Below are 24082 nucleotides of genomic sequence, written 5' to 3'. Positions count from 1 at the left end.
CGTTCTGAGTCGTAGTTCTAGAGGTGGGAGTCTTGAGATCAAGGTGTCCACAGTGTTGGTTCCTTCTGAGGGCTGTGAGGAAGGATCTATTCCTGGCCTCTCTTTCAGCTTTTCCTGGTTTGCTGGCAATCCTTGGCACCCCTGGGCTTGTGGAAGCACCCTGTCCATCTCTGCCCCATCGTCACATGGTGTTCTCCCTATGTGCATTGTGTGCCTCTGTGTCCAGATATTCCAATATCCCTTTTACCAACGACACCAGTCATATTAAATCAGAGGTCACCCTAATAACTTCATCTTAACTTAATCGTCTGCAAAGACCCTAATTTCCAAATAAGTTCACTTTCATAGGTATTGAGGGTTAGGACTTTGATACCTTTGGGGGGAATGCAGTTCCAACCTATAACACCCCTCTTCTGGTAAAGAAAAAAAAAAGTAGCTTGAAATTGACCTTGAAATACAGTAACCATTTAAGTTATTGTCCAAGCAGGGACATTTTTTTTTTTTTTTTTGAGAATGGAAAGGGGCACTATTAATAATTTTGCAGGGACAAGGGGCATAAACCAGCACTATCCCAGGCAGGCAGTCTGAGATGTATGGCCACCCTCTGTGGCTAGGCTCACTGCCCAGCCTTTCCTATACAGGGATGCGTCGTACCTTCACTTCAAATCCCTCTGTGTTTGTGTTCCCAGCAAGTTCAGTCTGTTGTATACACAGTCGCGGTGAGACCGAGGGATTAGCTGTATTCCGGTGATAGTTAATTCACTGTTTCCAGTTACCAAATGCAAGCCCAATCTCAGCAATTAATTTGGCCAGATCAAATCAGGCCCTCTTACACCTGTTCCCCCGTTTTAATTAGGCTCTAATCTCCCCAGGAGAGTTGGAGGCACCGAGCACCATCATCTAAGCCTTAGATTAGGAAGGCAGTGTCAGATACCCCGTGGCACCATAATGCACAGGCACTGTCCCTGAAATGGGTTCCGCCCTTCGGTCTCAAAATTTGCCTTGACAACTGTGATCCCCCCAGCATGGCTGGGGAAACGATCCCTTTTTTTGTTACAGACTTCCTTTCATCTCCTCCCAAGGGAAGGCAATGTTCCCAGTGGTGCTTCTTTCTGAGGTAATTGTTGGACAGGAGTCAGCCAGTTAAGGCTGCCCATCTAATTAACAGAGTCTGTTATGATTTATCAGGATAATGAGGTGGGGAACAAAGACATCGATTTTTTTTCCCCTTCCTGATATTTTGGCCTCTTTTCTTCCTTTTGGAAAATGACCCAACGTTAATGAGAAACGAGTCGCTTATTGTTGGGGTGCAAATAGAGAGATAAATGACATCAGTAATTAAGTCTCAAGCCCTCTTTGGTATACAGAGCCATTTGTCAGGCAATATTATTCAATTAATTAATTCCATTAGGGCTATCACATTTCTCTAAATCCAGCCATTCAACCATCAGTGATGATAATTCATATGATACAAAAATAGAATGGTTAATAAATGCATCACGAATCCAGGAAGAAAGGATTTTAGCCACCACAGAAAGCCTAGCTAGAAGCATTTGATTTGAAAACATGTAAAGTGATCATGGCTAGCCATGTACCTCTTCCCATTGCAGACTGAACAAATGCTCTGGGCATTCCTTACTTCGAATGCCTAGGAGGAGGAAGGGGGACATCAGCGTGGTCCAGATCACCTTCTTACGCCACATCAGTGGACACTGTCAAGGTCTCTGGTCAGTTGCCCATCTGCAGTCAGAGAGGGGACAAGGGACAGGAAATGTGATTGTCTCAAGGCAATACAATGAGAGAGAATGTTCTCAAACCATGTGGTCAGGTGTTTTTTGTTTTGTTTTTTTCATATAAAACTATTTATTCGTAAATATTTATCAAAATGAAAATCGGTTTACCAACTGTGCAGTCAGTTTTTGTGTGCTTTCTTTCCTCTTTTGTCAGGGGGAGAATCCTGACCCCGTCGGTAATTCTGTCTCTGTTGATGATGGCGTTAACAGAAAGCACACCCACATTCTCTTTAATCCCCTTACTCTTTCCGCTCTCCTTTTCAACTCTTGCCAACTTTCTCAGAATTCTTTACTCTCCTAGTGCGAAACTTGCCTTCAAAAAAAAAGGGGCGTGGGGAACAGTCCAGAACCACATTTAAGTAACTCGAACTAAAGGAATTAGTATCATGACGTTCTAAAGAGAAAGGCCAGCAACTCCTTCAGTCTTGACAAATCCCCATGTATACCTCGTCATCTGCCTCCAAATCCATCTTTCCTTAACCCACCAATATGAGCAAAAATAAAATACTATCTCTGTGTTTCATTTATCACTTTCTTCTGCTTTGAGTGGTTGCTAATACTACGGAAGCATTGTGATCTGTTCTTTTTCATTGTGACAAAGCAGTATTTCAGCTAGATTCAGGATTAAATATGCCTTGTGTGCTGGCGTGGGAACCTTTCTACCATTCCTAGGAAAACAGCTCACATTCCAAACAGCTGACTTCCAAAGTCCAGAATATGATCTGCTTATAAGCTGGGTAGCTGCCTACACAGTTCTAGCCTCTTTTCTCCTCCTGACTAATCAAGGCGTCTTTTGTTTCCTGGGCTCATTCTCCGGGAAGGAGTGTGAAATCAACATTGAAGGCCCCAAAGCACACAAACCCGGATGAGAAGGAAAAAGTCCAGGGAAGTGGTTCTCAAACTTAAGCCAGCATCAGAATCACCTGGAAGGTTGTCAGAACAGACTGCTGGAGATCTGGGGAGGGACCCAAGAAATGGCATCTCTAGTTTCCTCCCACCCCCCACCCTGCCCCTAGTGGAAAATTTGCCTTCAGAAAAAGATGGTCTTGCCCAGGGATCACATTTTGAGAACCACTGGCCTAGATGCTACAGTACAAAAAGGCTACAGAGAGGTAAATAGATTTCAGAATCCTGAGCGTCCAGCCAATAACCTAGCTGAGCAAAGCAAAGAGGCCCTCCGTGGGTCTCCTCCACCTTTACCTGTAGGCAGAGACCATGCCCTAGAGTCACCAATTTCCTTGGAAGAAGCCAGCATCACTTGCAGTTTTAGGATTAGATCCAGAAATAGTGCAGAAGACTCCCAAGATTGTAGGATCTCTGAATGTTTGCGAAACGTTTGGTTTTGTTTTGCTCTCTGCTTCCCCTGGATGTCATACTTACTCACAGGTGTTGAACAGGCTTGATAAGTCTTGGGGATCATCTATTGTTCTTCATGGTAGACTCAGACACCCACAAACCTGTTAGAGTGGAATGGGGACCTGACAATTCTCATTTTACATGCTCTGATTCCAACAGACATCTGGTCCAGTGTTTCCCAAACTTCTCTTTGAATGCCACCCATAGAGATATACAACCCAACCAATCCCTTAGCCATCCACATTCATGTCTTAATTCTAGCACATTATTCTAGTGTCCAGCCTGGGTTCCTCACAGAAAGCAGAGCTTGGGACAAGGGCTTTGGTACAGGAAGGTTATTTTGGAGCATGATCCCAGCAAACAGGGGTCAAGGACAGGAGGGAGTGAAGCAAAGAAAGAAGGAGAGAAGGTGGCCACGTGATCCATCTCGTCTCCTGTGAGGATCCTTCTAAGAAGCTGTGTAGAAGGCACACCGGAATTTTCAGCCTGAGGGAAGAAAAAGGAAAGCATTATCCCATGGACTTCAGTTGCCTTTTGGAAGGTTGTTTTCATGGGTTGTCGACTCCCATTCAACTTCTAGATTGTACAGGCATGTTCAGGAGACCAGGAGACAGTCTCTGAGAAGCCCAGGGCTGAAAGAGAGACATACGGTGCAGCTGAAACAAGGCACTGTCTGGGTCCACCTTTCAGCAATCGCTGGCATCAAAGGTGGGCCAGGAGGTGAGAGACATGCACAGAAGATGTCCAATACAGGGTATTATAAAAAGAAGAGACCTGGAGTAAAAAATATTTTCTATTTCATCCATGTATATCATAAATCTCATATTAGTATAAACTCTAATATTCAATATATTTAAAAATTTAATTGAATGTGAGGATTAACATAGAATTTCAGGAGTGTGTGTCTAAAACCCATAAACTTTACAAGGTGCCCACACACCCTATTTCTAGAAAATTCTACCATTTCTGTGCCCAAAGGTCACTAGGAAACAGTACGAGACAATAAATATCATGATAACAATTCCAAGGCCACCAGATACAGGGAGGAAGTCAATAAAAGAAGTATTTTGTGTTAGCTGTTTGGTGCTCACATTAAAGTACAGGTTGAAATTAATTAGGAATTGGGGCATCAAAAATCACTTTCATGACCTCATGTCTGAAATTCCTTATTTTGTGCTTAGAAAATCGACTTTCTGCTATTTATAATCACTTGTATACAATCATTGGTTCTTTATCAATGAAAACCAAAATTAGACATAACTGTCACTGTCTTTTCTTTCTGTAACACTTAGTTTCTGAAGTCCAGGGGCATCTTCAGAGGGATAGATTCTGATGAGAAAAAGATCATCTTCAGATAAAGAGAAGATTATCATCAGGCAATTTACTGAATTAATAACACGAATTTCAGCATCTGTGTTGCTAATGCTTCTAGTGTCTAACAAATGATCCATTCAAGATATGGACCAAAGAACATATGGCTAAGACTAAAGGCCATTTGAAACTGTAAACAGGTTAGAAGCTTTGGGGGTTCAGCTCAGTTAAATTGACCGAGGCCAATTCACGAGCATGTTCAGTTAAGCCACTGTCCCTGCCACACATGGATATCTGATACCCACTCAGTGCTTCTGGAATCATTCTGGAATGAGAGATAGAAGTATTTAAATACTTTCTTAAAAACTTCCTATCATTAAAATGTTCAAAAACATGCCAAAGTACAGAAACAAGAATAATGAGCCCTCAAAATACTTCTCCAGCTCAATTATCATGGCCAATCTTAAATACGTTAAAAAAATTTTTTTTTTAATCTAAACAGGCATCATTTTTGCTCTTAAAGACAAGAAACCCGGGAAGATTTTCATGACCCCCTGAGGGTTTGTGACCTGCTGGTTCTTTGGTTCACTGACCTTGTTCAATCCTCTCTTTATACAAGGGAATGCTACGCTTCTCCCATTCTCTCTGGCTGTCTCTCATGCTTGCAGCAAACTAAGTGAACTCTGTCTATCATTTCAGCAATGGTGACATATAATCCCAGTGTTAAAGGATGGAATTTTCCAACGCAAGAAGCAGCAGAAAGCGAACAGAGGAAACGTTGCCATGAGCAAAGGCTCCTCAACACAGTATCTCCAACTGTGCTACAAAGCAGCCCAGCGTTTGGATGAAAAGTGAAAAAAAAAAAAAATCTGACAATGGAGTGATTGTTCTCCCTCCACAAGCAATGCTACTATTTCTAACCCCTCGATGGGCTTTGCTGGCACCAGAGAAACATCGTCTAGGTCTTCCTCCAGTGGCAGGCAAGCCTAAAGGCAAAGGGGAAGGGTCCCATTGTTTTCCAAGAGACCAAGATCCACACACCAGGGCTGCAGCCACCAGAACCCTTCCTCATGGAACAAGGGCAGGAAGATCAGGGTAGCTACTCACCTTGTCTCATTTGTTCACAAAGAGCCCAAAGCCAGCGACATGGATCGGCTCCTTGCTTTTTTGTCCAACTACTTGCCTACTACTCTAGAAAAACAACCAAGGTCTGCCAAGAATCTGCAATCTCCTAAATCTTAAAATAATGACTAGCCTATCCCGAGTTTCCATCCAAGGCATTGTTGGTTCCTATACAAGAAAACCCTCTGGGGTGAGAGCCGGGAGGCCAAGAAAGGCATGTGGTTATTTTTGCCACACTTTGGAAAGAATGGGAAGTCTATTTTTGACATCAGCTGTTCAGCTTTCAAATAACATCAACCCGTAAAACATACCTCATTTAAAAATTGATTACCAATTTTACTGAACTTTAAGTCTTTTTGGTTTCATACTACGTCAAGTGCATGCATACACGCGCACGTGAGCATGTACACACACACATTCTCATACCTACATTCTATTTCCTGGCCATATGTGAGCTAAATAGTTTTGGCAAAGAGGTTAAGGAATCAAGGCCCCCATTTCCATATGACAACTTTATCATATTTAAAAAAATAATAATAATAAACAACAGTGATCAGGTGGAGAGTTGGGGGCTTTGTTCAGATGACAGCGCTTCTGAGACTGACCACGGCATTCAGTGCAATGAGCCATTAAAGAAGGAACTATGTGTTTAAGAGATATGAGGCGGATATGAAATGGAGAGGGGCAAGGGGCAAGAAAAGGAATCACACAGCTGAAGGCAGAGATCAAACACGAAGTTCCCTGAGGGCTTGCGAACCCTAATAAGGACGGCAATGTCACTGAGCACCAACCACCACATTTGCTCACAGAAGTGAAAATGGCTTCTCCACGTGGGGGCCCCTTGCTTGAAGGGAAAGCCAAGAATATGCGTTCCATTGGTTCAAAGAGAAAAAAGTATATATTTCATATAGTCATGAAAGCATTTGCAGTCCAGAGTTCAGCCAGTCTTTTAGTTACAAAACAGAAAGCCACACTATGTTACCAAAATGATTCCTAACATGAAAGCATGGCGTTGTTTTTGCCCTTAATTCATTTCAAAGGCAAAGGAAATTGCTGTTCTTTGAAGCCTTTGGTGCGTATTGTTCATCTAAAGTAAAAGAAAATTACGAACAGAGGGCAGCTTCCCCTGTCCTCCTCACCTGTGCATCATCAGACACCCACCTCCTCTCAACTCCTGGAGTCCTTGGTGGATGCTCCCTACCTTCCTCCAGCCATCTGTAGACAGGCGCTCTTCCTCCTCGCGGCCACCTCACCCCATCACCGCAGCACCCCCAGGACCTGAGGTAGGAGCTTAAGTCAGTGCTGTTGACTGACTGAATGCCTTTGGGGATTATAAGATTTTAGTCCTATCTATCAAATTAACCTCTTTTTATGAAAATAGAAGAGACGGAAGTAGAAGAAAATAAGTCACAGTTGTACATTTAGTATCAAACTTCACTAGATATGGAGATAGTAATGCAAATATTAAACCAAAAAGAAACTGAGTTAGAACCCTGTAGGGAGACCAACTGTGCCGGTGTGGCTGGGACTGCCCGTGTCCGGACTACCATTCCCATATCCCAGGAAACCCCTCTGTCCTGGGTAAACCTTGGCAGGCAATCACCCTGCAGGCTCTCAGTGACTCTCAGAGACCAAAATCCAAATGTCCACTCAGTTGGAAATCAGCAGGATTGGAGAGGACTTATCAGAAATGCACGACACACCCTGGACCCTACTCTCCCTGAGGCTCTATCCCGGCCCATCGGTTTCTTTCACTGCACTGAAAACAATGGATTACTTTTCTGGTTATTCATGTATCACATGTTCTCCCTACTCAGTGTGAGCTCCATGCAGTCAAGGAAATTGTCTAGCTGGCTTCCCACTCTAGGCCCAGAAGTTTCCCCGGCAAACAGAGGACATCGAAGAAACACATCTTGGATACAGAACTCTCTCCCAGATCATGGAATCTGACAGAATCATTGTATTCTACTGATTCTAAGATGCACAGTTTTTCACAATGTAACATCTCTGGAATCCAGATGCATCTCAGTCAACAGTGCCTTAGCCGTTGATCTAAGTGGTGGTGGTCATGATATCGCTGCCTTTGCCTCTGTTTGTGTGTCCACTTGGTCGTAGCTTCTCGCACTGTCCTCACTTCGATTGTGAGGCATGTGCATCTGTTAGTTTAACCCGAGAGCTTAACTGCCATTTAGAAATGTTCTCCAAAAAAAAATTTCACCATGATTCAGCATTGAAATGACAAGCTATTTTGTACTCAGAAAGGCACAGAAGCCAAACAGTAGGATGTAAATGTGGTATTAGTAACGAATATTTGTCACAAAGGAATGATCATTAAGTCCATGTTTTCTTGCAAAGGAACAACCAAGTGCCTTAGAAACCTCAGAAAGGAAGATACCAACAAAGACAGGCAAGCTGTGTTACTTTCTGTCACCGAGATATCTGTTTCTTGCTAAATTTCTCAGAAGAGATGAAGATTAATTTCAAAAAACTCTGCTGTGATTGATTCATAGGTCAGTCAGGACTGTTGTTAAAGGCACCCGTCAGTCTACTGAGTGTTTTTCCTTTCTTATATAAAATAATGGTGGATCTTACATCCAGCAATGTCACTGAGCACCAACCACCACATTTGCTCACAGAAGTAAAAATGGCTTGACTTGACTTAATGAAATAAGATATTAGCCTTTTCCAATCTTTTATTCAGGTCTGGAACAGCCCTGCCAGGGACCACCAAGGAGACTGCTGGTACACGACAGGGTCAGTAAAGTGTAGCAACTCATTAGGTTTGTGCAACTCTTCCAGAACCTTCTGGTGATTGTTCTCACCGGCTCTTACTACTGCTGGGGGTGTGGAGGGCTTCTCTGGTTCTAACACCAACTTTAGTTTATGGGGCCCCATCAATTTCCCATTGATGCCCTCTCATGCAAAGTGCCCTGCTGTGCTTGCCCACTTCTGCTCCTTCACCCTGGACTCCTTGCTAAGCCTGAATGACACCCATTAACAGAATCTCGTTATGGCCTCAGCTCTGCACCTACCAAATCCTGTCCTACAGGGCCTGAGAAATCTCAAACACTAATTGCGATGTGTACCTTTAGGACAGTTATCTATCATCTTTGGTGACAACAAGCTGTGTAATTCTTTTTTTTTTTTTTTAAGATTTTATTTATTTATTTGAGAGAGAGAGAAGGAGAGAGAGAGAGAGAGCACATGAGAGGGGGGAGGGTCAGAGGGAGAAGCAGACTCCCTGCCAAGCAGGGAGCCCGATGCGGGACTCAATCCCAGGACTCCAGGATCATGACCTGAGCCGAAGGCAGTCTCTTAACCAACTGAGCCGCCCAAGCGCCCCTAGCTGTATAATTCTGACAAAGGACTTAATTGTGTTCCCTCTACAGGATGGAAACAAGAGATGCTCAGGAACAGTGCAGGTTCCACAACACCAGACAAAACTTGGTCAGTGGCCCAACCAGAAAAGTACAGTTAGAGGAGTTATTAGAGACAGTCCAATTCATAATTATGAACAGTGATCATACATTGGGTTAAACAAAATGGGTCCATTTTTCTTCAAGTCTCTGGAGTCTCTCAATATATTGTTATATGTTTGTCCTTTTGTAGATTGTTCATTCATTTATTCTCTTTTTTTAAAAACGACTTTATTTATTTGAGAGAGAAGGAGAGCATAGAGGGAGAAGCAGACTCCCTGCTGAGCAGAGAATCCAACGTGGGGCTCCATCCCAGGACCCTGAGATCATAACCGGAGCCAAAGGCAGATGCTTAACCGACTGAGCCACCCAGGTGCCTCATTTATTCTATTAACCAGATAATTGAGTGCCTACCATAAGTTGGTCCACTCTACTAGGCACAGGACATAGAAGAACAAACAAAAAAGACAATTTCTATATAATATATAGCATAGGATGGGTTTTTTAACTTGGGGCCCACAGACCCTCTTCCCCAAGTGGTGTGTGAACTTGGGTGGGGAAAAAATAACAAAACATTTTCTTCACTAACCTCTCACCCCTGGAAAAGACTGATCTGCCTCTGTCATTATAGTTTTATTTTTTCAAAAAGTTCATATAAATGGAATTATACAGTATATAGAACTTTCAAGATTGGCTTCTTTCAGCATAACACCTTTGAGATTCATCCAAGTTGTTATGTGTGTCAATAGTTCATCCTTTTTATTGCTAAACTGAGTTGTATTCCACTGTAGGGATGTACCCCAGTTTACTTACACATTCACCTATTGAAAGACATTTGGATTGTTTCCAGATATTGATGAATATGAACAGAGCTGCTATAAACACTCAGGTAGATTTTTGTGGAACCTAAGTTTTCAGTTCACTTGGGGAAACACCCAGGAGTAGGACTGCTGGATCATAGGTAAGTCTTTGGTTTTATAAGAAACCACCAAGTGGTTTTCCAGAGGGGCTGTGCCATTTGGCATTCCCACTGGGAATGTATGAAAGTTCCAATTGCTCTGCATTGTCATGAGCACTTGATATTGTCAGTATTTTTTTTTATTTTCAGCATCCTATTTTGCCATTCTGGGCATGTAGTTATATCTCATCAGGATTTAAATTGCATTGCTTTTAATGGTCAATGATGTTGAACAGCTCTTCATGTGATTATGTATGCTAGATATTTGCCAATATTTTGTTTAGAATTTTTTCATCTGTGTTCATGAGGGGTATTGCTCTGTACTCTGCTTTTGTTGTACCATCTTTGTTTGGCTTCAGTATCAAGCTAATGCTGGCCTTATTATTTGAGAAGTGTTACCTCCCCTTCTATGTTCCGGAAGAGACTGTGTAGAATTTGTTGTATTTTTTCTTTAAATATTTGGTAGAATTTGCTAGTGTGAACCATCACTAGCAGTATTTTGTAGAATTTGCTAGAATGATCTGAGCATGGAGATTTCAGAAAACAGAAGGTTTCTAACTACAAACTCATTTTGAAAAACAGTTTTAGGGCTACTCATCTATATTTCATCTCAGGGGACATTTGGTAGTTTGTGTTTTTTGCAGAATTTGTCCATTTTATCTCAATTGTTGAATTTATGAACAGAGTTTGTAGTGATAACTCATTTTTCATCCTTGATATTGGTCATTTGTGTTCTCTCTCTTTCTAGAATTCTCATTTGAGATTTATCAATTTTATTAATCTTCACAAAGAACCAAGTTTTGGTTTTGAAATTGTTTTCAATTTGATTAACTTGTGTTCTTATTTCTATTATTCCTTTTCTTCTGCTTGTTTTGGTTTATTTTGCTCTTCTTTTTCTAATTTCTTAAGCTAGATTATTGGTTTGATAGCTTTCTCATTTCAAGTATGAGCATTTTAATTGTGTAAATTTCCCTCTAAGCACTGCTTTACCTGCATCTCACAAGTTTTGATACATATTTTCATATTCATTCAATTCAAATATTTTCTAATTTCCCTGAGACTTCCTTTTTGACTCATGGATTATTTAGAAGAGTACTGTTTAATTTCCAAGGGTCTGGAATTTTTCCTGTTATCATCCTGTTATTGACTTCCAGTCTAATTCCATTATAGTCAGAGAACATACTTGGCATGATTTCAATTCCCTAAATTTGTTTAAAAATTTTTATTATGACACAGGATAAAATTTATCTTGGTGACAGTTCCATGTATACGTGAGAAGAATATGTATTGTGCTGTTTTGGGGTGTAGTATTCTGTAAATGTCAATTCACATCAGTAATTTATAGTATATACCCCTTGTCAGCTTTCTGTCTGCTAGTTCTACCGATGACCAAGAGAGGAATGTTGAAGTCCTAGCTATTATTGTGGATTTGTCTATCTCTTCTTTCAATTGTTAGTTTTTGCTTCATGTATTTTCAAGCTCTTTTATTTGGTAAAGAAATTTAGGATTATGCATCTTCTTGATAAATTACTCTTTTTGTCATTAGGTATTGCCCCTTTGTATTCTTTGCTCTGACGTCTGCTTTGTCTGATATTACTGCAGCCACCACAGCTTTCTTCTGATTAGTGATATATATTTTCCATCTTTTGTTTTTACACTACCTAGGTCATTATATTTGAAGTGAGTTTTTCTTATAGACAAAATATAATTGAGTCATTTTTAAAAATCTGTTCTGACAACCTGTGCTTTAATTAGTGTCTTTAGTCCATTCACATTTAATGTAATTACTTATATCTTTGGATATAGCTACCATTTTATTATTTGTTTTCTGCTTGTCTATTTTTAGTTTCTAGCTTTTCCCTTTTCTTTTCGTTTCTTTTCTCTTTTAAACATTTTTTAGTTTTCTATTTTAATTTATCTATTGCATTTTTACTATGTATCTCTTTGTGTAATGTTTAAGTGTTTGTTCTAGGGATTAAAATATACATATTTAACTTTTCATAGTCTATATAGAGTCAGTATCTACCACTTCAAGTGATATATTAACACCACATACATTCCCTTACCTTCCCTCCCTCATGTTGGGTTGTTGTATTTGTTACATCAACATACACTCAAAATCCCACTAAACAATGTTATAATTTTTGTTTTTAACCAAAATATATCTTAAAAAACTTAAAAGATGAAGAGTATTATATTTACCCAGGTATTCACCATTTGTTGTTTTTTTCTTAATTCTTGTTGTTTCAGCTTGCCTTCTGGTGTCATTTACCATCTGTCTGAAGAAATTTCTTTAGTAATAGAGTTGGTGATACCAAAGTCTCTTAGTTTCCCTTCACCTGAGAATGTCTTTATTTCATCTTCATTTCTGAAGGGAATTTTTATGGGATATAGAATTATGGGTCGACAGTTCTTTTAAAATGTTCTTTAAGGGCGCCTGGGTGGCTCGGTCATTAAGCGTCTGCCTTCGGCTCAGATCATGATCCCAGGGTCCTGGGATCAAGTCCCACATCGGGCTCCCTGCTCAGCAGGAAGCCTTCTTCTCCCTCTCCCACTCCCCCTGCTTGTGTTCCTGCTCTCGCTATCTCTCTCTCTGTCAAATAAATAAATAAAATCTTAAAAAAAAAATTAAAAATAAATAAATAAATAAAATGTTCTTTAAAAATGTTCCGTTTCTTTGTGGAGAAATCTGTGGCTATTTAAATCACACTCCTCTATAAGTTAATGTGTAGTTTTTCTCTGGCTGCTTTAAATAGGGCGCTTGGGTGGCTCAGTTGTTTAAGTGTCTGCCTTTGTCTCAAGTCATGATCCCAGGGTCCTGGGATCGAGTCCCACATTGGGCTCCCACCTTGTTGGGGAGTCTGCTTCTCCCTCTGCCCCTCCCCCCCACTCATGCTCACTCTCTCTCACAAAAATAAATAAATAAAAATCTTTAAATATATTTTTCCTTCAGTTTTCAGCAGTTTGATAATGATGTGTCTGGGTGTGGATTTCTTTGGTTTATCTCATTTGGAGTTTCCTAGACTTCTTGAGTCTGTAGGCTTATGTCTTTCTCCAAATTTGGCAAGTTTTCAGCCATTGTTTCTTCAAACATTTTCTGTACACATCTTTTCTTTCTAGGACTCCTATGAAAAGATAGACATTTTGGTGTTTTCCCACAGGTTGAGGAAGCTCTGTTCTTTTTTATTTTTAATATTTTTTCTCTGTATGATTCAGATTTTATAATTCCTATTGGTCTATATTGAAATTCGCTGCTCTAGGAGTTGGTAGAATGGTGAAGACAGAATCTGAAGTACCCCTGAACTGATGGTGAGATATCATTTTCCCTTTCCTCTGTCATCCCCATTCTGCTAATGAGCCTATACAGTGAGATTTTTATTTCAGTTATAGTATTTTTCCATTCTAAAGTCTCCTTTCAGCCCTTCTTTATATCTTACATCTCTTTTCTGAGACTTTTTATCTTTTAATTCATTTTAAGAATACTTGCCCTTACATGTTGGGGTATTTTATAACAGCTGTTTTAAATTCTGTGTCACCTAAGCGTTGGCTTCTGTTGACTGTCTTTTCCCATACAAACAGATTCCTCCCAATTCTTCATATGTGCTGAGTAATTTTTAACTGTATCCTGGATATTTGATGATTATTTTACAAGACTCTAGGACTCTAGGCCAAATCCTATGGAGAACATTGATTTTTTTTTTTTTTTTTTTAAACAGAGAATCTTCCAGCTTCAATTCAGGCCACAAGTTCCAACCAGTCTTCTACGGGTTCTGTTTTCCATGACTTCAGATCTGTCTCTGTGCACATTATTAGGTGGCCAGTCCATAACCTGGGCAATGATCTTATTTGTAGTTCAGTTCTCAAAAGCAATGGTATGCTATTTAGGGTCAGGTCTATTCTTGTGAATCTCAGGGGTGAGCCCAAAAGTTCATTAACAACTTCATGAGGTTGCTTTCTCTAACTCTTCCCTCTCTCTGGTACTTTCCAGTTCCCAGAGGCTCAACTTTTTGGTCCTCTGGCCAGAAATCTGGGGCTTTACTTAGCCTGCTCTTCTATGCATGTCCCATAACTATATCTGCACCCAGGGACGAACGGTGGGAGGACACAGAGAAAAAAAAAAAACTCGGGGGGTTTGCTTCCCCATGCTCTTGGGGCCACAGTTCCTCTGATCAGAGGTAAGACTTTCCTCCCTCAGTTTTAGGCTTCTGAGAGCTCTCATGCCCCTGACTCCATAGGATTGCTTGGGGGGCTGAGTTACAAGAGAATGGAGAGGAGAAAAAAACAAAACTATATAGGGGATTTCTCCACTCCTTCTGAATATTAGAAGACCTCCTTTCTGCTCCCTGTAGTGCTTCTCTTGGGGCTCTATTGGCACCAGTGCGTACATCTGGGTTTTGGGCTGTGCTGAATCCAGGCTGGATGGTTTTGGAAAGGGAAAATGATATCTCACCACCAGTTCAGGGGTACTTCAGATTCTGTCTTCACCATTCTACCAACTCCTAGAGCAGCATCTGCTTGGAGACAGAGTGGAATGTGCTTATTCCATCTTGCCCTGAAGCAGAACTCAATGTGTTTTAATTTATACATTTAAAAAATGATTCTAAGATATGATTCATAGGCCTCATTAGCTTCCAAAGACATCCATGGCACAGAAAGGACCTTTAGCCAAAAAGGAGGGACAGACATACCAACAGGTCACTTCCAAATCAGCATATACATGCTCAGGATCTTTGGAAGCCCTTAGAGAGCATCTAGGCTAGTTTGGGATCAGGGACAGCTTCCCAGTGGTCAAGAGAGGAAGAGTGTTCTTAGCAGATGGAAAGTCATTCTCATGAGCCAGAAAAGAACCAGTGTGGAAAGTGTGGGTCACAGCAAGTAGTTCAGAGTGGCCAAGACATGAACTTCCCTTGGCTCTTGAGACCATTCACAGAGAAGAATCACATTGTTTTATTAGATAGCATTGATGGACTATTAAATTCAATGAAATCCGAAGTCCACTGGAAGCTGTCATCCTGATGATATCCATTGTAGAATCCAATTCCAGATCTCGATCTCAGTTCTATACATAGACTCTGTATGTAGGCATTTAACATTTGAATAAGGAACCCATTCATTTTGTATGCTTGGCAACAAACTCTGTTGTGGATACATATACCATTGGATAGCTATTTTAAATTGCTACTTCAGAGATCAAAAACTCAATGAAAAGACTGAAAACAAAATATAAAAATGAAGACTGCAAAAGAATAAAATAGCCAAAGGAAAAAAATTTTAATTCCAGCTTTTCATTATTATAAACTAGAAAGACCACAAATAACTGCCATAATCAGTATAATGCATATCTCTGTGCTTTTTGAAAAATTCAAATTTGTCAGAGCTTGGGGCAGAGCATGGAAATAAATATGATGAGACAGAGAAAGTGCTAAGAAAGAAAAAAGAACTGAATTCCCAAGGCAGGTAAATCCAGTATGCAATAACACAGATTCAAATCCCCACAGACAAACCACACATAGGCCTGTTGCAAGAAATACAGTGCGGAGGCTGTGGATTGAATCTGCCCTAAGGTACTGAACTTTTTTCTTTACCATGCAATAGAAGGATATTTTGCAGGGGTGGGGGGGGAAGGAAGGACCATGTATTCACACTACTATAGAGTTACTTACACAAAATATTACTGGCTAAGGATAAAAAAAGACAGTAAAGAGATAGTTCATTTAATTTATCTTAAAAGAGCATATGGTGCCATCCTATGCAACACAACCTGCTCGAAAGTCAAAATGATTAAAGAACAAATGGAGGACTTTCATTCAGGCTCTCAACTAACCTTTACTTGGTTAGTTGAACATCTATCAACAAAGCCTACACCAAGCTAGTGTGTTACGGACTAAATTGTGTCCCCCAAATTCACCTGTTGAACCCTTAATCTTCAGTACCTCAGAATGTGACTATATTTGAAGACAGGACCTTTAAAAAGTTAACTGAGTTTAATTGAGGTCATTAGGGTGGGCCCTGATCCAATCTGATGGGTGTCCTTAGAAGAAGAGAAAATTTGGACATACAAAGAGACACCAGGAATGTACACACACAAAGGAAAGACCTCGTGGGGACACAACAAAGAGATGGCTACCTGCAAGCCAAGGAGAGGCTGCAAAAAAAACCAAACCTGATGACACCTTGATCTTGGACTTCCAGCTTCCAGAACTGAGACATAAATTTCTGTTGTTTAAACTCCCCAGCCTGTGGTCCTCTGTTACAGCAGCCTGAGCTGACTGAGGGGGGAAGGTAAATGGAACTCACAGGCTCATGAGGAAGCTGACCCGGGGACAAATGATAACAATACCCAGGACCCACGTCAGGGTGATGAGAGCAAGTGGGCGGGCCCGTAAACAGGGTACAAAGGGAAAAAAGAAGTGATTCCAGGAAATACCCAACTGGGCCAAAGAATAAACTCAACTTCAAAAACCATCAGCACTGCTACTTCCTTTAGAAGCCGGAATCATCCTGGGATCTGGCAGGCTGAAATGCCATCTGGGGTCAGCCTGGGAGTCTGAAACTAACCCCTGACTGAGGTAGTCTCCCCATCAAGAGGTTTGGGATCCTGCTGCTTTCCAGGTGTAAACCATTCCCAAGCAAACTAGCATAAAAAGTGCAGCATGCTAACAGTCATCCCTCCATCCTGAACTTTCTCATAATGGTGCACAAGTTTATCTGAATGACCAATGAACTGACTGATCTCAGAGCTTGAAAACTCAATGAAATGAAAATCATAAATGAAGCAGAAGAGATAGGGAGTATAGATTCAAGAATACTGCATACTGGGTGAATATTGGCTATTGAACATTAGGAGTTCGAGAAAAATGACATGGAGACACAAACTTGAAAAACAAGCAGAATACTCCTTACCTGAATAAAGAACAATTTCTGGACCAGAAGTAAACTCAAGTACCAAGCAAGATTAATAATGACAATTTGAAAAGCAAAAAAAGAATCACACCTGGATGTAATCTGGTAAATTCCCAAATGCCAGCTACCGGAGAATGAAAACAAATTATTTACATAGGGAAGAGAATTCGAATGACACCAGATTCCTCACTGGAAACACCTGGGACACTGAGGCAGTAGAGCCAGGCTTAAGGCTTTTGAGAGGTAAGGCTGTGATCCAAGATCCCCCTGCCTGGCCAATATCATGCATTAAAAAAAACGAAAAAGAAAAAAGAAGACCAAGGACATCAGACATCTCAATAAATAGGACTCGATTAAATTCCTTCACTGAACGACACAATCTGAAATAGAGTTTTAAAGAACTATTTGTTACATGCTATTTATGAAAAACAGCCAAATGAAATGACAAAGAAAGCTTGGAAAGAAAGAAATGGGAAACTATATCAGGCAAGAATAAACAAAATGAGAGTGGAGGCAATGCGAAGATCAGACAAAGTGGAATTTAAGACCAATAGCTTTAAATAGGGTGAAGGAGATTAGGAGAGGGCTCCACCCTAACCCCCCTCCACCAAAGCCCCACCTCCTCACACCCCCACCTTGGGGATGAGGCTTCAACATCTGCATTTGGGGGGGATGCAAACATTCAGTCCATAACAATAAGGCCACAAAAGAAACAGTCAAAATGTAGACATTCTGGTCAACATGGAAGACTGAGATGATGAGGAAAGATGTCCTGCTCCAAACGAATGGAAATACTGAATAAAATACAACAGAATTTTGTTACACAGCTGAGCTCAAAAGCAAACAGGCCCGAAGAAAAAGAGGTGACACAAAGCACTCAAGCTACTGCTAAAGTGTCAGGAACGGTACAAAGCCTGGCACAGTCCGACAGGAACAAACCCTTCAAACAGGCCAGGGACATCGGGGCCAGGACTGGGGTCCGTACAGGCAGAGGAACTCAGGCTGCTATGCCGGGGGAGGCTGGTGGCTGGAAGGAACCACTGGCATGAACCCAGGACCTACCAGGAGCCACTTGGCTCCTGAAACCGGAGTAGAAGAACTCCACCCGTGGACCCAAGAAGCTAGCTTCTGACCCAGACCAAGCCACGGATGGGAAAAGAATTACCCATGCGAAACTGGAATGACTGAACTAATATATTAGAAAGTTTCCTTTTATCCATGAATTCAGGGCTGTCCCCCCATTTATTATTGGGGTGCAGGTGCAAAACTACTGAATCTTTTCTCCGATTGCCGACTAGAAGTGTACTATGAAGAACTATGGAGAACTGCATGTGTCTATGCAGCCTGCTTCTTCACCTGAAGAAATATGTGTTGGAACACACGAAAACCACACTGCAGTGGGTTCTTTCCACCCCTAACCCCAACTTACTCTGCCAGCCTGAGGTCAAGGGCATCACACATTTCAGAAACTGTAAGACGGCCAGACTTGGCACACAGAACGACTGGGAGACTTCAGAAAGTATCACATTTCTTTGAACCTCAGTTTCCTTGTCTGAAAATGGGAATGATAAAAACTATTTTTGGAGGTTATCATGAGATATGCAGATTAGTAACTATAATAAACAAACAAGCATCATTATTATTATTATGTTTAGATATAAATCCTTCCTTGATTTGAAGTAAAAAATTGCCCTAATGATTTATTTTTATTTTTGGTTTAAATATCTTGTTAGAATTCCTCTTTACTGCCAAATAATATTCCACTGTATGGATATAATCATGTTATTTATCCAGTCATTGGTTGGTAGACATTTGGGTTGTTTCTACATTTTGACTATTATGAATAATGCTACTATGGACCTTCATGTATAAGTTTTGTGTGGACAAACGTTTTTCAGTTTTCCTGGATTTATATACATATATAGGAGTGGGATTGCTGGGTCACATGGTAACTCTATGTCTAACTTTTTGAGGAACTGCCAGACTGTTTTCCAAAACAGATGCACCATTTTACATTCCTATCAGCAGTATACCAAGGTTCTGATTTCTCCATATCCGTAGGATGCTTTCCAAAGCAACTGAGGGGCCAATGAACACAGAAAATTGGGATATTCAGCATTGCCACCTCTTTATTGGAGAGCATCACAAGTTGTTAAAAATCCACTTTCCTTTCATTTGTACAAATTGAGACAGAACAATAGGGTTCGATCAGTCTTTCTCCTAATTTGTGGGGATTTCGAGCATGGCAAACACCTTCCCCTCGGATTCCGTGTTCTCTCCTAGAAATGAAACGACAGAGGTAGAAGCATCTCATTGAAGTACCTACTTGGTCCAACACGATAGAAAACATAGTCAGAAAACATGGTCAAAAATGGTAAGAAACGTGGATTCAAACCTAAGACTTTAGAACATGTGAAAAAGCTTCACGTGAAATACAACCATATCTTTCGGAAGCCCATTTGAGCAATTAAGGAACCTCGTTGGTTCCAAAGAGAGAGATTTTCCTTGTCCTTTTTCCAAGCCTAAGAAAGCAAAGACCAGAGTGATGGAGAAATAAGCTAAGGAGCCAAGGTGACTGTAACCAAAGGCTGTCCCAAATTACCTAGAGTTCAGTGATCTTTTCAAATGGTTTGAATAGAAAGACAGAAGAACAAAATAAATAGCATGCTCAAACTTCTCATCAGAAGCCCAAACCATGGTGCTCTGCAGCATATTGCATTCCTGGAGAGAATCATAAACCACAGCTGAAATGGACTTTGGATGTGATGCATGGGGTTGGCCATACTTTGAATCTTATGTCCACATATGTTGAAGAAAAGGGTCCATTTGGAGAGTTCATTCAAGTGTAAAATGTAATTTTGTTGGTCACAGGCAAAAAAATCATCATGGTACAGGATGACTAATAGGATGCTACATCCTTTTTTCCACAATCAACTACACGAGGGGAAAAAAAGAAAACCAACGGAATATTCTTTTATGCATTGCTTCCCCTATGTAATTCAAAGCGCAAGGCAATAGAGTAATAAAATTAAATATGCCATAATGGGAAAAAAAAAAACAAAACAGTTCCACTATAAATAAGCTTTACTACTCCATCTGAGAAAGAAAACAGGGAGCTGGATCGTGTGTGACTCTTCCTTTCAAAACCAAACCATAATCAAAAGCAAATAGGTTCAAAAACACAAGAGAGAGAAATCTGGAATTTGCAGCTTTGATAGAGCCCGGTGGAGTGAGACCACTCCATACAATGAGTGTGCGGAATTGTGGTGTTGGGTTTTATCTGGGAGATGCCTCTGAGGGGCTCAGACTCCCCGGTTGGGACCAGCAGCATGAGGTGGCATTTGAGCCCTGAACAGGAGCAGAATAGCAGCCCCAGGGTAGGAGCTAGGGAGTGAGTTTAAGAATCTGCAGACTGCCATCCAAGAATGAAATATAGCCCTGCAGGTCCAAAGGTTCCCAGGGCTGGGTGTTGCTTTCTGCGGCTTGGGAAGATGTCCTCAGCTTGCCCCATCTGTGGACCCTCTTGAGACAGAAGGGGCTGTTTTCCGAGAAAGGCCTTGAATGCGATGTCAACACCAGAGAGGTTGGCATCCAAGGTTTACCTGTGTCTCTGCATCTTAGGACAGGATAGGCAGCAACCTCAGGTAGACACTCTGCCCGTGTGTCACCCAAATAATTTTCATGATGACTGGGCCTCTCACGGCCGACGTCTCCATTTGTGCCTCTTATGCCTGGAATGGTCTAAACCGCTGGCTCCTTTGGTCACCAGGCATCACTGGGCAGGTGGCACTGCTGCCACCACCAGAGTCTGTCACCATGAGCGAGGGGTTCCACATTCCCACAGGTGCCTCCTTTGGCTCCCAGCCACTCGCTGCCTTAACTCCTGTATTGCGGTGAGGTTCAGTCACCTTCTCCCATGACGGTGCCAGGGCCTGGACTTCCCCTGAATCCCTCTGCCTCTGAAATCTTGCTCTCCAATGTGACAGGTGCACCCATCAGAATCCTAAGCATTCAATCACTCAGAATCCCTTTTCACTCTGGCGGTGCTGGCTTCACCCAAAGCTCTCAGCAAAAACCAAAACCAAACAATAAACAAAAAAATCAAAAAACCAAAAACAAAAAAAGCCCAACACCTCTGTTAAGGTTAGAAAAAGTCCAGTTACCTCTTGCTCACCAAGGGCTGGCTAATCATGGATTACCTGAGAATTAAGGAATCCCTCTCTTCTAAGGAATGACATACAAACCTCTATCCAGATGAGAATCAACGTCGTGCTCTTTAAAGCTACTGTGCTACGGTTATCTCATCTCCTTCCTATCAAAGCATAATTTTCAAAAAGTTAAACTCATGACTCTCACACAAATATATACATGTGTCCAAAATGTATTTAACTTATTAATGAGCAAACCAGTACGATAGGAAAGATGGTTCCAAGAGCATTTGCAGAAGTGACGACCTTTAGACCCAAAACAGAATGTTAGAATCACTGCTCAGTTAGGTACAAAACTGGTTAATGCCTACATGGGAATAAAACCATAACCTTTGTGGTTATTTTTTCTAAGGGACAGAAATCGACAAGTTAACATGTAACTCTACTGTTTCTGGGCTTAGTCAAACACAAGTATATTCTCAAGAATTAAATAATCCTTGGGTGAGCATGTCAAACAGTGCCTAAGTGTGACATTGAGAGGACATGCCCCTTTGTCTTGTTTCTAAGTTTTGGATAATTTTTCTTAACAATCCCTAAAGAGAGAAAATTCTAAGCTGGTTATCTCAAAACCTCCACACTTATTCCCTCCGGAACTTAAGAAAAGAAAGAAAAAAAGAAAACCATAAGGGCATCACTCACACTCCATTGGGCTCTTGATGACCAAAGAATGATTGTCACCTGGTAGGATTTCAGACAGCATGACTCAGCGGTAGGAATGGTATTTTGGCAGCCAGCCCTCCCATCACACAGATGGCTACCAGCTCTCCCAAGACCAGTCCTGGCCAAGAATACAGACACGTCGAGTTCCAGGATAGCTCATTCAGGAACAGATTAGGTGAGTTTATACCTTCATCAAGACATCACAGGATTGGAACTTCAAGGAACCTTCTGGAAAGTGTCCCTGGATCTTCTAGGACAGATGGTGTTTCTTATATTCAGTCCTCCCAGCACTGAGCTAGCCCACTATCAGCCCATGCCAAGCTATCATCAGCCTCCCTGGCAAGGATCTCTTCTTCAAGCTCTCTTAATCAATTTAAGGCCATTTCTTCTTCTATTCTCTGTGAAAATGGTTCGCAATTGATCAGTGTTTTCATCTAGAACCTCTTAAGACAGTTTTTAAACCCTAATTTCTTTTAGGCTAAATAATCCAAATTGCTATCATCTTCTTAATTCTATTATTAGTTGTGCTTTGCTGAGCCCTCTTGGGTCTCTCCTAAGACCAAGAAGAGCACGACAAAGCCCCCGGGATGATTTCACAAACCAGGTCTGCTATCTTCCACACCATATGAGCTTTCTCTAAACAAAAGCCTGGCCTCACTCACACGTTTGCTGTAATGACCCATTAGGTTTTTTCTCCTGTTGTTTTCCATGCTCAGTCCTCTCCCCCTTCCTTCCCCCTCCCTCCCTCCCTCCCTCTCTCTCTCTCTCTCTCTCTCTCTCTCGCTCCTTTTCTTTCTCTTTCCTTCTTTCCCTCTTCCCTTCCTCCCTTACTCTCTCCCTCACTCTCTCATTCTTTCCTTTTCTTTTTTCTTTCCTTCTTTTTTCCCCTATAATGCTTTAGCTTTCAGGCTTTTTTTTTTTTTTTTAATTCAAGTACCATTAACATACAGTGTTATATTAGTTTCAGGTGCTGCTCAGTCTCTCTTCATTGTTCTTGGAAATATTTCTACCACATTCTTCAGCACATGGTCATTTTTTTTTTTTAATAGCCATTACAGTTAACAAAAAGAAGAAAATAAAAGCTTCATCATCACACTCCTCAGAGACAATGTCTGCTCATAGGTTGGTGCTTTGCATTTCAGGGCTTTTTCCTGATGTATGTATTTTTTTTTTTTCTTCTGATGTATGTATTTTTAAGAAGCAACCAGACTGCATCATACTGCTCTTCAGCTCGAGGCCCGGGTCCCACACTGCCTCCTGCTCAGGGCCACCTCCCCCTCAGCCTGCTGGGTGACTGCATTAGACCGTCACCATTGCTACAACTCAATTCAATGCAAAAGCAGGTCCTGGTCTCGGGAGCAGTCCTAGCAGCAGCTCAGATCGGTTTAGGGGGCAGAATAAAATGAACCACCAACACTGATGCATTTAACCAGAGAGAAAGCAGTAGGTGAACACATTGGAAAGCCCTTGGGAGGAGCTCAGAAGGAAGGCGAAGCGGAGATATTCATTCAGACCAAAACCTCTCCTTTGTTCCGTCTTCTGAGTCTACCCAGGTTTCCACCAGGGACCTTCTCCAGGGTGCCCTGGGGCCCCAGAGTGGGCTTACCAGGCTGCCTCCATAAGGGCCCTAACGTGAGCATGGGCACATCACTACAGCTAAAGCAGGGGTTGTCATCCCAAGTGAGTTTGCTTAGTGTCTAACCCGGTGCCTTGTGATGACCCTCAGGTTAGGTGGTTTTCTTCCAAATTGGTGCCAACCTAATGATGTTTCTGTGTTCAAGATTATGCCAACATCCAATTGCTGATTTTCTAGTATATTCTATGAACTCCCACTGATACTACTAATCGGACCTGTCTGGTTTTTTTACTATTTTGTAAAGCCAGTTCTCTTTTTTTGATGCACGTTCTGTTTTATTTTCATATTAAGTTTATGTACCTAAAATACCATCAGGCATTGTTTAAATTTCATTTTACTCCCATCGATATGTTATAAATATTTTCTCACGCTATTATATAGGGATTTTTACTGGTGGCATGGTAAATCCATACACAATTTATTTCAATGATCTCCTACTACAGAACATTTAGATGGTGTTCAACTTTTTGGTTTTATTAAAGAATAATCTGGTGAACATCCTGGTACCTTAACACTGTGTGTCATCATGACTCAAGGTGAAGGCCCAGAAGCAGAACTTGGGTCACAGGGCACGCATGCATTTTTCTATGGCTTTTGCTACTGACAGCCAACTCGGCCTTGGTAATTCGTGTTTTACATCTACAAGTATATTGCTGTCCTTTTCCTTACTCATCTTTATCCAGTTTTTGACCCATCCGTTCTCCACCTAGAATGCATGG

At 41.3% G+C, this 24082-nt stretch overlaps 1 long non-coding RNA gene across 1 annotated transcript in view; it reads right to left on the bottom strand.

The window, feature by feature from the left end:
* Positions 1–518: 518 nt before the first annotated feature.
* LOC145716419 (uncharacterized) overlaps positions 519–24082 on the bottom strand; it is a 32115-nt gene continuing 8551 nt past the window's right edge. Inside the window, exon 3 of the long non-coding RNA XR_014139054.1 lies at positions 519–19138. This is a non-coding gene — a long non-coding RNA (uncharacterized LOC145716419). The remainder of the gene's footprint in view (positions 19139–24082) is intronic.

The sequence above is a fragment of the Leptonychotes weddellii genome, chromosome 1 (assembly GCF_054177405.1).
Source record: "Leptonychotes weddellii isolate Sample4059 chromosome 1, ASM5417740v2, whole genome shotgun sequence".
Taxonomy (NCBI): domain Eukaryota; kingdom Metazoa; phylum Chordata; class Mammalia; order Carnivora; family Phocidae; genus Leptonychotes; species Leptonychotes weddellii.
This window is presented reverse-complemented; position numbering and strand designations above follow the sequence as displayed.